The sequence below is a fragment of the Carlito syrichta genome, unplaced genomic scaffold (genome assembly GCF_000164805.1).
Source record: "Carlito syrichta isolate Samal-C Ts95f unplaced genomic scaffold, Tarsius_syrichta-2.0.1 Scaffold262293, whole genome shotgun sequence".
Classification (NCBI taxonomy): domain Eukaryota; kingdom Metazoa; phylum Chordata; class Mammalia; order Primates; family Tarsiidae; genus Carlito; species Carlito syrichta.
The window spans coordinates 102,251-114,363 of NW_007206389.1; the positions used below are offsets into that span (position 1 = coordinate 102,251).

Consider the following 12,113-nt stretch of genomic DNA (forward strand, 5'->3'; position numbering starts at 1 on the left):
AGTCCTAGCCAGAGCAATCAGGGAAGAAAAAGAAATAAAGCATATCCAAATTGAAAAAAAGAAATCAAACTATCTCTGTATGCTTATGATATGATCCTATACCTGCAGAACCCTAAAGACTCCTCTAAAAGACTCTTGGACTTGATAAAACAATTTAGTAAACTTTCTGGATACAAAATCAACACACACAAAGTAGTAGCACTGCTATATACCAATAGCAACTGAAATCAGAATCAAATCAAGAACTCAATTCTATTTACAAACCAGCCAAAAAATCTAAAATATCTCAGAATATATTTCAGCAAGGAGGTAAGAGATCTCTACAAGGAGAACTACAAAACTCTGATGAAATTGTAGAGAAACACCCCATGCTCATGGATTGGAAGAATCAACTTTATTTTGTTTAATGTCAATAGGAACATGTAAAGTTTTCTTTTTTTATTTTAAAGATGTGGGGGACAAGTCAGGATTGGGTACATAAGTGGTTTAAGTACAGGTGAAGTTTGGGCCTCCCACTGGATCTCACTTCACCTGGATTAAGATCAAAGCACCTTTATAGAAGTTATGTGTCCCTCCCCCTCTCCTGGCAGTGCCCCGCTACTGCCAATCCCTTTCTTGTAGTATTATGCTAGATGTTCAGGGTCCACTTATGAGTGAGAATATGGGGTACTCAATTCTTTGTTTCTGTGATAGATCACTGAGTATGACAGACTCTAAATCCATCCAAATTGCTGAGAAGTCCATAATTTTGTTTTTCTTTATGGCTGTATAATATTCCATTGTGTATATGTACCACATTTTTTTATCCAGTCCACTTTCGATGGGTAGCATGGTTGATTCCATGTTTTTACTATTATGAGTAGAGCCACAATAAACATGTGTGCACAGGTATCTTTTTTATAGAATGATTTGAGTTCCTCTGGATATGTTCCCAGAAGAAGGATTGCTAGGTCATATGGAAGGTCAATTTCTAGTTCTCTTAGAAATCATCACACTGTTTTCCATAGAAAGTGAACTAGTTTCCACTCCCACCAACAGTGTAGAAGCATTCCCTTTTCTCTACATACTCACTAGCATCTGTTGTTTTTTGTTTTATTAATGATGACCATTCTTGCTGGAGTTAGGTAGAATCTTAATGTGGTTTGGATTTGCATTTCTCTGATGATTAGTGAAGCTGAGCATTTTCCATGTGTCTGTTGGCTGTTTATATGTCTTCTTTGGAGAAGTGTCTATTCATATCTTTCACCCACTTGTTTTTTTCCTTCTGGCATATTTGAGTTTCTTTTGTTAGATATACAGTTGGCAAATATTTTTTCCTATTCTGTGGGCTGTCTTCCTGCTGTCTTAATGGTTTCTTTTGCTTTGGAGAAGGTTTTCTGTTTGATGAGTTCCCATTTTCTATCTTATCTCTTATGATATGGGGTTTTGGGGTTTTGATCAGGAATTGACTGCCTATTCCAATTTCTGTAAGGGTGTCTCCTGCATTTTCTTACAGTTTGAGGTTTTATGTTTAGGTATTTGATCCATGTAGAGTTGATTTTTGTGTACAGTGATAGATAGGGGTTCCTGTTTCATTCTTTTGCATGTGGCCAGCCAGTTTTCCCACCACTATTTAATGAAAAGGTTCTCCTCTCACCAGTGGTTGTTGGTGGAGGCTTTGTTGAGATGAGTTGGTTGAGAATCTGAGGTTTTGCTTCCAGAGTCTCTATCCTGTTCCATTGGTCTGTATGCCTGATCTTGTACCAATACCAGGCAGTTTTGATTATTGTAGCCTTATAATAAAGTTTAAAGTCTGGGAGTGTGATACCTCTTGCTTTGTTTCTTTTGCTGAGGATTGTTTCGGCTATTCTTGATCATTTTTGTTTCTATATGAATTTCTGTATTGTTGTTTCCAGGTCTGAAAAGAATGATGATGGTAATTTAATGGGTATTGCATTGAATCTGTAGACTGCCTTGGGTAGGACAGATATCTTAGCAATGTTGTGAAAGAATCAACATTGTTAAAATGACCATATTGCCCAAAGTAATCTACAGATTGAACACAATCCCTATCAAACTACCAATGTCACTTTTCACAGAATTAGAAAAAAAAATTCTAAAATTCATATGAAACAAAAAAAGAACCAGAATAGCCAAAGCAATCCTAAGCAAAAAGAACAAAGCTGGAGGCATCACATTATCTGACGTCAAATTATACTACAAAGCTGTAGTAACCAAAACAGCATGGTACTGATACAAGAGTGGGCACCTAGACCAGTGGAACAGAATAGAGAATCCAGAAATCAACCCAATACCTGCAATCAACTGATCTTTGACAAAGCAAATAAAAACATACACTGGAAAAAGGACACCATATTCAACAAATGCAGTAGGAAAAACTGGATAGCTACAAACAGAAAATAAAACTTGATGCCTATCTCTCCCATATATAAAAATTCACTCAAGATGGATTAACACTTAAATGTCAGGCCGAAGCCAAAAAAAATCCCAGAAGAAAACCTAGAAAACACTCTTCTGGACATTGACCTATGCAAAGAATTTATGGTTAAAACCCCAAAAGCAGACTCCTGAAGAAACCGAGTGCAGCGGGAGCATGGGGAAGCAAAAGAAAATGATGAAGTATGCAACCATGTAGCAAATGCTTAGTCTCAGAGACCAGAGACTTAAAGAAAAGGATAGATTAAAGCCTAAAAAGAAAGAAAAGAAGGATTCCAGCACACTAAAAGAAAGAGAAGTCCCCCAACACCCTTCCTGCTTATTCTTCCAGTATAATACACAGTTGGGTCCACCTTACCACATCCTTGTTGATACCAACTTTATCAACTTTTCCATTAAAGCCAAACTGGACTTAGTGCAGTCAGTGATGGACTATCTGTATGCCAAGTGTATCCCTTGTATAACTGATTGTGTAATGGCTGAAATTGAGAAATTGGGGCAGAAATACCGAATAGCTTTAAGCACAAGTGCTACATTGTGGCCACAGTTGACTGGGACCTTAAAAGAAGAATCCGGAAGATCCCTGAAGTTCCTATCAAGTACATTTCTAACCATAGATACAACATCGAATGGATGCCGGACGCTTATGGAGCTCCTCACTTCTAGTTCTTCCAAGACAAACCTCCTTTGCCTTTCTTCAACTACCTTTCTCTATTGCCAGTTCATTAAACATGCAATAGCATGAATTATTATTCTATTCACTCATTTGCTCTATTATGAGCTGAGTATGGATAAATACACTCATTTTTCAATGCTGAAAAAGAAAAAAAAACCCAAGCAAATGCAACAGAAACAGAAATAAAGAAGTAGGACTTAATTAAACTAAAATGTTTCTTGACAGCAAAAGACATAATCAACAGAGCATATAGGCAACCTACAGAATGACAGAAGATATTCTCAAATTATATATCTGACAAAGGATTAATATCCAGAATTCACAAAGAACTCAAACAAATTAGCAAGAAAGAAAAAACGATCCAATTAAAAAGTGGGCAGATGACATGAACAGACATATCTCAAAAGAAGATATACAAATAGCCAACAAACTTATGAAAAAATGCTCAACATCACTCATTATCAAGGAAATGCAAATGAAAACCACAATGAGATACACCTTATGCCAGTCAGAATGGCCATTATGTAAAAAATAAAAAAAAAAATAGATGCTGGTGTGGATGTGGAGAAAAGGGAACACTTACACACTCTTGGTAGGAGAGTAAATTAGTACAACCTCTATGGAAAGCAGTATGGAGTTTTTTCAAACAACTAAAAGTAGATCTATCATTTGACCCAGCAATTCCACTACTAAGTATCTACCTAAAAGAACAGAGGTTGATATATGAAAAAGACACCTGTACCTGCATGTTCATCATAGCACAATTCAGAGTTGCAAAGATGTGGAATCAACCTAAATACCCATCAACTGATCAGTGGATAACAAAAATGTGGTGTGCATATATTCCATAGTGTGTGTGTGTTTATACATATATATATATATATATATATATATATATACACACACACACACACACACTATGGAATATTATTTGCTATCAACAAGAACAAAATAATATCTTTTGCAGCAACTTAGATAGAGTTGAAGAACAGAATCCTAACTGAACCAACTCAGGAACAGAAAACCAAACACCACATGTTCTCACAAGTGGAAGCTAAAATAAGGATATGCAAAGACATAAAGAATGGCATAATGGACACTGGAGACTCAGAAGGGGAAGGGAGGGAAGAGGTGGAGGGACAGAAAAATCACCTATCAGGTACAATGTGCACAGGTAAGGGTGGTGGGTACACTAAAAGCCTAGACCAAAACTATTTGTAACACCAAAGCTACTAAACTAAAAAATATATATTAGTATAAAAAGTGTGGCTCTATTATCTTTTTTTTTGCATAGTTTCTGATGATTAGCCTAATGTATTCTCATCTTGTCTCTTTGTACTTTTTTATTCTAAAAAAAAGGAAGTAAATCAGTTTTAAATTAGATGGTCTAGATGTAGTCTAATATCCTATACAGTGAGGAAAAGTACACCCTTTAAAAATGTTTGTCTCTTTGTTTTATTTTTTTTTAATGTACTTTGACTGAATATTTAGGTAATACTGGGTGTAGCAGAATAAAAGACAACAAAAAGATTTCTATTTCATTGATACAGCGAGCCTCATTCTAATTCCAAAATAATGAATTACACTGCTAGTAATATTATACACTACAACTAATAATGAAGGGGAAAATGCCACTGTGGAACTCTGCTTTTTCAAACAGAGTTTATGCAGAAGTAAATGCTAAATATTACTGTCAAGTAGAGTTTAAGATCTCTGTGGGATGGATGTCCACTTTTCAAATGGCCACAAGTATTATGCAAACCAATGGAACAATAAGCTTCTAAGTAGATTTTGATCACAACTTAAGCATAATTTGCCAAGACCACATGAAATAAAAAGGGAGAATGAGTAATAATTTACCTGCGGAAGTTTCGATTGAACATATGCCTTAAGTGCTCCCTTTCTTGAAATGAAACTAGCACAGTGGAGAGATAACAGTATGTAAACAATGGGAAACAATGTGATTACAATGCACACTAGACTCTTTAAAAAGAAAATGATTATTTTGGAAAAATAAGCTCTGAGAAATATCCATGATGAAGTTGGTTGGGTTCTAAGGTCAGAGAGATTCCAAAAACAAGAAGGCATATTAACTCCTTTGCAGCATCAAAATCTAGATATTCATCTAAAACAAATCCAGAACTTTAAATACATCAAGTTATAGTTAAATATAGGGTCTCAAAAAAACCAATGACCTATTCAAGTAGAAATCAAATTTCTCTTGCATCATAGGTAATGTTGATCTCTTAGTAAACATCCAAGCAATTTATTAAGTCAGTTACTAATTATCTTTATAGGATTTTAAAATGACATTGCACATAGACAACCCTTTACACCCTTATTTGGAAAGAAAAAAAGGTGACAGGCTTAGAGCCTACCATATAGGCCATATTATTTTTACTTTATAATCGTCTGTTGATAAACTGTTCAACTGAAAGAAAGAATAAGAGCTCAAGGCAAACCAGAAATGATACCTTTCAAATATGGCACACCTAAATGCAGATTAAACACAGAGACAGGAAATAAAGGAATATTCTTGACTGGGCACAATGGTGCACATGTGTAGTCCCAGCTACTTGGAAGGCTGAGGTGAGAGGATCGTCTGAGGTCAAGTTTGAGACCAGCCTGGTAACACAGCAAGACCCTATCTCTAAAAAAATTTTTACTTCTTAACCATTTAATTGAAATAAATATATCTCCTTAAGATAATAAAAATAAAGATTAGAGTTAGATTACATTAGCATAACACCTCATACAATATCTGCACATCATATGTATGTTACATACATGAAATGCCTAGGATACCGACATGTCACAGATACTTACATGCTTATCTTCCACGTTACATACACATAAGTACAAGCTACATTTTGAATGTGATATATTGCTAGCAATATAAGATAGTCAACTCACATCTCTGCTTGCTTGGGAAGAAGAAACTGGGGTATTTGTTACTTGGAGTTTGAACTTCTGATAATCTTTTAGGGTTGATCTATACAAATATTAGTGTGTGAAAACTTAGAAAAATAATCAACTTGAAACTTTTTCAAAAGTTAATATGGACCCTTTTTACAGAATCAGTACACTAGCCCTTCCAAAGTAAAACCTAAGCCGGATGATTTACAAAAAAAAGAACAGTCTGCTGGACAGAGTGACTGTAAATACCTGGGGGCAGGGACCATATCTTGCATTCTACATTCTGCCAATTATCTAGTATGGTGCCTTACATACAACAGTTATATAATAAACACTGGCTGTCGGACACAGACTCAAACAACCTACATTCTAGCCCTACTTCTACTATTGACATTTTGGGAAATGTAATAAATATTTTATGGGGTGTCTAGCCCATGATTACTCCACCTCTCCTCTTAGAACTGACTACCCTCCGGAGGAGAAAGCCCATCTTTATCCCCATTTTAACCTTATTGCTATTATATGACCCAACTTTTTGGTCATACCTGGTTGAACCAAAGGTAGACTTACGACTTAAATTAAGTAAATTAGAGTCTGTCATTTGAGAATTTTAACTTAAAGGCTCATAGACTGGCAGTTGGAAGCTAAATGTCTCAATGGCTAGAGAATTGAAACAAAGGTTCAGCTGAGTTTCTCATAACTACATTGAGAGTTCTTTCTTTGAGTTCTATCTGTTCAGATAGAGTTCCTTGAATTCTAAGAGACCATCCTTTATATTCTTAAAGAAAATTTTTACTTTAGGTTAGTAAACAGTAGAAATGAGGTAAAGCTTTAAGCTAGAATTGGGAGTAAGTCATTTCTTTTGACTGCTGTTTACACACACACACACACACACACACACACACACACACACACACACACAGTGTCACCCTGTTACCTAGCCTGGAGTGCAGTGGCACAATCCTAGCTCACTGTAACCTCAAACTCCTGGGCTCAAGCAATCCTCTTGCCTCATCCACCTGAGTAGCTAAGTCTAGAAGTATGCACCATCGTGCCCAAGTAATTTTCTTTTTTCTTTTTTTTTTAAGAGATCGGTTCTCACTATGTTGCCCAGGCTAATCTTGAAATCCTGACCTCAAGTGATATTCTCTCCTTGGCCTCCCAAAGCACTAAGGTTACAAGCATGAACCAACACACTTGGTCCAACACATAAGATTAGAGGGATAGGAAAAGACTGCTTCAGGGATACTAACTTAAAATTAGATAGAAGGAATACATTCTAATGTTCTGTCACACTGTAGGGTGACTGCAGTAAACAATAATTTATTGTATTTTTTCAAAGAGCTAGAAGAGAGGATTTTGAACGTTACCAACACAAAGAAATGATAAAGGTTTGGATGACAAAATTGCAAATTACCCTGGTTTAATCATTACACATTCTATACCTGTATCAAAATATCATACCATATCCTATAAATATGTGCAATTATTTTGTATCAATTTTAAAACTACATAAATCAATGTTACTTTAAATTTATTGATATTCTGGATTGACAGATAAACTTCATGATATTTAAAAAGTGGTTCTAGAATAAAACAGTAAAAAAAAATCTGTGCAACAACTGAGTAAGCAAAGATTTCTTAGGACACAAAAGGCACTTAGCATAAAAACATCAGAAAATTAGATTTCTTCAAAATTAAAACCTGCTGCTCTTCAAAATACATCATCAAGAAAATAAAACCACACGCAATAGACAGAAGAAAATATTAGAAATTGTATCTCAAATATATCTAAAAAGTCTTATATTATGATTAAAAAAATCAGCAAAAGATTTGAAACTTCCCCAAAGAAAACACATGTATGGCCAATAAGCACATAAAAAGATGTTCAACATTATTAGTCATCAGGAGAATGAAAATTAAAAACCAATAAAGTCAGGCAGGGTGACTCACAACTGTAATTCCAGCACTTTGAGAGGCTGAGGTGGGAGGATCACTTGAGGTCAGGAATTTGAAACAAGCCTGGGCAACATGTCTCTAAAAATAATTTTTTTTAAAATAAAGATGTTAATTATTTTAACTGAAAGCACTTTTCTTTCCTTTTAAAATATGTTACCATAATCCCACATCACAAAGGACGGTTGAAAAATTTCAAAGTTTTCTTATTCCCAACTACACTTTGGAAAGGAGAATTAACAATCAGAATTGAAGAACTGGAAAAGAATTTCAAGATCTCCTTGTTCAGCAGTTTATACCTATGTGATAAGAACAGGTGTCAAAATCAATTATAAGATGTGATTTGTTCCTACAAATAATAAAAAGATGACGAATATTTTGACTAATGTTTATATAATTTATATTACATTCAAGGTTATTCCTATAACAACCTCACTCTAGCCCACTTGCATCTGAGAAAGGATTTGCAGCTCCCTGGGAAGAAAGAGGTTTGCACAGAACCCATAGCGTGTCTTTTCTATGCTGCGTTCTGAAGTGTGCCACTTACTGGTATCCCAAGTGTACAAGAAATAGCTGTGGAAACTACAAAATCCAATTAAACTTAAAGCATTCTAATTATTCTGTCCTCTATCAAGTATGCCGATAAGAATGTATTGACACATATAGAAATAGGTTAAGAAACTCTGACTTACTCTAATCACCAAAGACAAGAAAACAGGTTCAAGGTTTCATATAATTATAGCTAAAAAGTGGCTGAGGCACAAGGACTCTTGTCTAGGTCTGCATGACTTCCAAGACCTTGTTCTTCCTCTACCATCACATTGCCTTTCTGGCACTAATGCTGAAAGATATTTCAAGTTGTAATTCAGCTATTCTTTGCATGTGCAAAAATGTCAAACCTTTTAAAGTATTCTAAAAACTACAACAAAGAGGAAAACTCTAAAATCACTATACAATAAAAATCTTTAAATTCAGCATTTATAATTCAATTTACTAGAAATATAAATTATGTATGACATAGAGAAGTATTCCAAGAAGGATATGATATAGTCCCTGCTCTCAAAGTGTCTATAACCTCCTAAGGAAAACAAGATGTATACAACTAAAATAGATAATATATATTTAATACTAATAATATCTCAAAATAGATTATTATGCAGCACATAGAAAAGACTAATTTTGGCTGAGTGCAGTGGCACACACTTGTAATTCTAGCCTTTTAGGAGGCTGAGGCTGAGGCTGAAGTATTGCTTGAGACCAAGAGTTTGGTAGCAAGACCAAGTATCTACAAAAAATTTTTTAAAAAATTAGTCGGGTGTGGTGGCTCATGTCTGCAGCCCTAGCTACTCAGGAGGCTGAGGCGGGAGGATTGCTTGTGCCCAGGAGTTAGAGACTGCTGTGAGTTATAATTGTCCCACTGCACTCTGGCCTGGATGACAGAGCAAGATCCTATCTCTAAAGGAGAGAGAGAGAGAGAGAGAGAGAGAGAGAGAGACAGAGACAGAGAGAGAGACAGAGAGAGAGACAGAGAGAGAGAGACAGAGAGACTACTTTTGGCTAGGGAAACAAGGTGTCATGAAAGGGGTTGTATATGACTTAGCAGAAATGCAAAAGGGAACATTTCAGACAGATGTAACAAATAAAAGCAAAGGGATTGAGCAGGAAAATGAACAGCTATCCAGAAAATGATGAAAAGTCCATAAAAACTACAGCTATGCATGAGCGAGGGGAGTAGGGGGGCAGACATGAGAGACTGCGAAGTGGAAAATAATACTAGATAGGGAAGGTAAGGCCAGGCCATTTTGTCTTCGAGGTCAAGGTAAAAAGCCCAGGCTTGGATGGGAAATGGTTAAAAGTAAGGTAGTGTGATCTTGTGATGATAATTACAGTATGTAGGAGAAGGAATTACAGTAGGGAGAAATTTTAAAATGGACAATTAGTTGGTTTTGTAATAAACCCAAAGATGTCATAAGGGCCTGAGTTAGAGCAGTGTTTGTGGAATTGGAAAGGAGGTACAAAATGCAGAGATGGAATCTAATTGAGATCATGGAGAAAGGTGAAAAAAAAATTTGATGGTGGGAGGCGATTAACCTTGCTGGAAGAGAATATTAGTCGCAAGTAAGATAATACAAGATAGGAGGGTGGAGGTTAAAAGGGGTCATCAGTGATTTTGTTTGGGATCGAACAAAGCATGTTTCCCTAAGTGGTGTATTTTGTCTGTCGTATCACATAAAATGCTGGATTTGAAATATCTTCAGTTGGTCAGTATGGAGAAAGAATGTAACTCCATATTATTGGTGGAAGAAGCACAAATTGGCTCAACCTCTTAGGCAGGCAATTTCATAAAATTTATCAAAATTTTAAAAGCATACAGTTCTTTGACCAGAAATTCCATTGTTCAGAATTCTCTCACAGATAATCTCATTTATTTTCACAAAGAATTTAAAGAATATATACACTGCTTTGTTTACTAGCAATCAAAATATAAAAGAACCTAAATGCCTACCAATAATGTTTGGCTCAAGATATAATAGCAATAGATATAATGGCATAATATGCAACCTTAAAAAAATCAGCTTTGTAAGTGTGAAAAGCAAAGTGCAAAAGAATATGTATGATATGCACATAACTGTGTAAAAGAAAAATGGATAGGCCCACACAGGCTCATTTTGGCAGATTATCTTTGGAAGCATACTTCTGAGACTGGTAATCGTATCTGGAGAGGGAATTGGGGGACTGGAAATTTCATGGCCAAAAGACTTTAAGGCAATTAAACAAAACATGTCTATATTGCCTATTCTAATTAAATTGGAAGGCAGTTGATGAATTGAATGCTGTCTCCACCTATGGTTGCCCTCTACTGGAAAGGCCAAATAAAAGGGACAAAGGTATGTGACCAAAAATACAAAAGGTACAGAAAAGATAGGAAATTGGTAAACCAACTGTGGATAAATTAACAGATTATACTCATCTAAGTTATTCTACTCAAACCAAAGGTTCATTAATAAATAAATCTTTGATAAAATACCCTACAGATAAAACTGAGGTATCATATACCATAATATCAGCGAGGCAAAAATTTGATTAACTCTGCAGACTCTAGAAGCCAGCCTCCAACATGAATCCCAAGGATATAAATTTTCTCCCACACTGAATCAGAGTTGGTCAGTGTGACCAACAGAACATGATAAAGTGATGCTGTATAACTAACTTCCAAGGCTAGATCTCTTGACAAATTTTTACAGTTCTTTCCACCAATTAAAACTGCTTATAAAAATGCAAAGGAAAAATACACTAAAAACAATTTATTTGACAAGAACTAAAAAGTAACAAAGAGCTTGAAGTTGATAGGATGGCAGTTTTTTCATAATTTAAATCTCTTTCAATGTTAACATAATCACTTGTATGATAAATTTACAAATTAGGAGGATGAAGAGAAAATATATAGCATCCAGCAATTCTTCTAGTAAATGACAAAAAAGCTATGTACATCTATAAGAATTTGAAAGAATTTTGACTAAAATGGACAAAATTTCAAATTCTGTTATTTTTCAAATGCTGATAAATGCATTTTTACATATTTCACTTATTAAATAAAAATTCTAAGACTGCCTAAGTTTATCATATGATTTTATTTTCAAGTCCTATTTCCTACATCTAAATTAACATACAAAAGAGTTTTCAGAAAGTTCAGTACAACTTTGAATTTCATTATAGTTGTAAGTATATTTTTTAAGGATATCAACTGGCATTTAAAAGCACATTTATCAAAGTTTACATTATATACAATCCATTTTAGAAATAATCAAAGGCAGTTCTGATGACTAAGGTTAAAAAATCCAAAGATTATTAGAAAAAACTACTACATTTTCTTTTTAAAGGCTTTTTTAAAAACCATTAATCACCTCTTTTTGCCATAAAATAAGAAGTTGTAGCCGGGCTCAGTGGCTCAGCCTGTAATCCCGCGCCTTTGGGAGGCTGAGGTGAGTGGATTGCCTGAGCCCACGGGTTCGAGACCCGCCTGGGCAGCGAGACCTCATCTCTACAATAAATCAAAAAATCAGCCGGGCGTGGTAGCGCATGCCTGTAATTCCAGCTACTCGGAAGGCTGAGGCGGAAGAATCGCCGG

General features: G+C 35.3%; 1 pseudogene; it reads left to right on the top strand.

The window, feature by feature from the left end:
* The first annotated feature begins 2,593 nt into the window (after window positions 1-2,593).
* LOC110595099 lies at window positions 2,594-3,156 on the top strand (annotated as a pseudogene).
* Window positions 3,157-12,113: the final 8,957 nt, after the last annotated feature.